This window comes from Pinus tabuliformis, chromosome 7 (genome assembly GCF_031772625.1).
Source record: "Pinus tabuliformis cultivar Carrire ecotype Pingquan chromosome 7, CPIR1, whole genome shotgun sequence".
In the NCBI taxonomy this organism is placed as follows: Eukaryota; Viridiplantae; Streptophyta; class Pinopsida; order Pinales; family Pinaceae; genus Pinus; species Pinus tabuliformis.
The window spans coordinates 1,517,816,907-1,517,820,479 of NC_142293.1; positions in this window are offsets into that span (position 1 = coordinate 1,517,816,907).

Sequence of the window (3,573 nt, forward strand, 5' to 3'; positions counted from 1 at the left end):
TACATGTGACATCATTTCCCATGTAAAATACTCCATCATTGATTGATTTATAAGTTTTAAACCATTCTCTATGAATGCACATGTAATTGGATGCACTAGAATCTAATAGCCAACGTTGATCATGATTAGACAAACTAACTGATAACACTTCATCACTCATACCTGAAATGGATGTCGAACCTGTATCTGTCGTGTTTGCTTCTTTCTTCTCTGTTGAAGAGTCTTCTTTGGCTGTTTGTTGTCTCTTCCAACAATCCTTCTTCAAATGTCCCGATTTGCCACAAAACCAGCATTTTACCTTACTCTTCTTCCCTTTCGATTTTGAACGCGAGTTGTTGTGCTTACTGAAGCGTCTTTCTTTAGAACGATCTCTGACCATCATTGCTTCTGATGTAGAGGTTTCTGAATTTGACCTCTTCCTTGTTTCTTCGGAAAACAAAACTCCAACAATATCATCAAATTCAAGGGTTTCTGATGAACTAAGACTTATAGAAGTAACAAAATGATCCCATGACTCGGACAACGAGCATAATAAAGTTATAGCTTTATCTTCTGATTCAAATTTTACTTCTATACTTTCTAATTGCACCAGGAGAGTATTAAAGGTATTCAAATGATCAGTAATAGATGTACCTTCCTTCATTCGCAAACTGTATAATTGTCGCTTCAGAAGAATCCTATTGGTTAATGATTTTGTCATGGACAACTTTTCAAGCTTTGCCCACAAACCAGCAGCTGTTTTCTCTGACACGATGTTAAACAAAACATCATCCGCCAAACACAGTCGAATGCCGCTCACTGCTCTTTCATCCAAGTCACTCCATTCATCATCTGTCATGGTGTAAGGTTATTTGGCTTTTCCCAATAATGCATTCGCCACGACTTGTTGCACGAGTAGATCATACATCTTCACTTTCCAGATCTCAAAGTTGTTTTTGCCATTGAACTTCTCGATCTCAAATCGACCACTTTGAGTTTTTGCCATGTTGTGACACACAAAATCTCCAATTCCAACTTTTAATAAATGAAGGTTTTATTTGAAAAAAAAACTGCCCTACATCAATCACATGCCTTTGCCTTACAATATAATGCCTCTGCCTTATCATGTCATGGCATATTACAATTTAAAAAAACAAAATAGGATATAAATATAATATAACTCATACAAAACGTTTCTTTTCTTTTTGTAAAAACAAAAGGCATTTCATAACAACCTTATAAAAACTTCCCATCGACCTTTTGATTTCATGTACTAAGGCGACCATTTGAAATCGTATTTGTTTTTTTTAATAAAAAAAACCAATTTCAAAACAAAAACGTTCCAACTTATTTCAACACTTCCACGGCATGTTATTAATTGGTTTCAACCGTTCCAAAACATTTCAACAGCGGCAGTTTAAAATCATTTCAGCAGAACAACATTTAATCATTTCAGCAGAACGACGTTTAATAATCGTTTCAACAGAAGGACACTTAATCGTTTCAACAGAACGGCAAAAAAAAACTTGAAATAACACCACGCCACTACCTTTCACCGCTCCAACAGCGCTTTGTATAAATCTGCGTGCACAGCCACAGCCACGCAGTTCCACAGTCACCGCTCCAACAGCGCTTTGTTCAACACTGCCTCGCTCGCAGTCCGGTTTGACAGTCCACGGCCACTAGTATTTGCGCAGCAGACTTGGCCTCTCAGGCTCTGATAGCAATGGTCAGAGTATGTACAGTGGAAACAAAACAAATCATACACACAGCAGAAATCATGAGACAGTTTATGTAACGTGGCTCACTTAACCAATCTCGGCTACATCTACCAAACAAAGCATCGGCAATCTTATTAATATTACAACAACATAATTCCTTACCCACTCTCAGTTCACATATCCTCTACTGACTTATATCTGACTTATATTTTTATAACAGAATAGAAAACTGAATCATAAATTCTATCACAACAAATATAAGATGCAATAACTCCTTCTCAGGAATAAATGGATAACTCCTTGGGAATAAATAGAAGTACTTTCGCAACCAATCATATTGTTGTCACATTCATGAATTATTTTCCAAAAATTAATTAACAAAAAAAATCTCAACAACTTTGGAACTGGTGTGAGTAACGCTGAGGACGTGTGAAGCCGGTGATAGTTTCACACTGCGGTTTGGCTGCAGTGAGCATGCATTTGTCCAGTCGTTGTATTTGAGGACCATCCGTTGTAGATGTGAATAGTCTGGAGATGGCTGAGAGTGTTTAGGCGTCGTGTGGAGTTGAAGAATGTGTGGTTCTCCCTGCTAAAGTCAAAATGTTAGTGAAAAGAGAAGACTGGCTAAAATCGGTGCCCGGGTTTGCTGGTTGAGCCGCACCATCATTGTTGAGAGTCACTTGCCTAAGCATCTTTGACGGGTGAGGCTCGCCTCGAGCTCAGCATGATGATCGACAATGGAGTCCCATTGTCTCTGACGTCATTGGTGCTCGCCATGAAGCACATGCTCTCCATTCGGTTCCACAAGTACGATATGGACCCAGTGGCCAATGCAGTTTCAAGATAAAATTTGATGAAGCATTGATCCCTTTTATCCATGAAGTGTTTTCTCATCGGTATGTCTGACGTTTCCTTTTCTTTCTGAAGAATAATCTTCTTAGAAATCGAGATTCTTGTGTATTTTATGGTGGAGTCGTGGTGCTAGTTGGCATTTTGCCATTCTGTCAACCATTTTCAGCGGCAGTTTGTATAAGAATCGGGAGCTGTGTGACTATCATGGCAGCCTCGGTGGTGGTGGATCTTAATGCAAAACGGAGCAAGCCGGAAGGTTGGGTGGTAATGCTACGACTGTAGCAGATACATTCAGATACTCCGTATCTGTTGAGGCTCTCGATACTGTTGCTAAGGAAGTGAGGGCCACACTCTACCCAGCTCGTCATTCCAAGGGAAATTAAGGGCCGAAATTTTGCCCAACTCATCATTCCAAGTGGAATTACGGGCCAAAACCCTGCCCGCATTCTATTTATTAAAAATTGAAGGTCGATCTCACCCAACGAGTTTAACTGAGCGAGTTCTGTCAAGGCTGTAGAAGCTTGAATGAGAAGAGAATCATGTATTGAAGAACCTGATGTAGCGGTTTTAAAGAGACAATGAGGAGCGCCGGCCTTCGCGAGTTCTAATGACGCACTGCTGTAGATATTTGTTTTCTCCTCGAAGGGAAATCAAACCCCAAACCTCGTGGTCAGGGGTTATAAGAGCGCTGGGTCTGTATGAGGAAAGACGAATAGCCCTCCAAACTGGCCGAGAACCACACGATATTCCTCAGACTATCCAGGGAAAGACTGATCCCAACAAATACCAAAGAGTTAGACGCTAAGTGAGAGGAGAAATCTAGTGCAGGCTTTTGAACCTAAGCTGGAGAATCCTCTAGTGTAGTGTGTAGATATATAAACACACTAGTAAAGGAAAGCGTGGATAAAATAAGTTTCAGGGTATTGTTGTCATTTGATTAATTGTCTTTTGGCGCACCGATTTTGAGGTAGAATGCGATGGAGGAATTATTGCGTTGTGTGAAGGTGTGCCAGAAGGAATA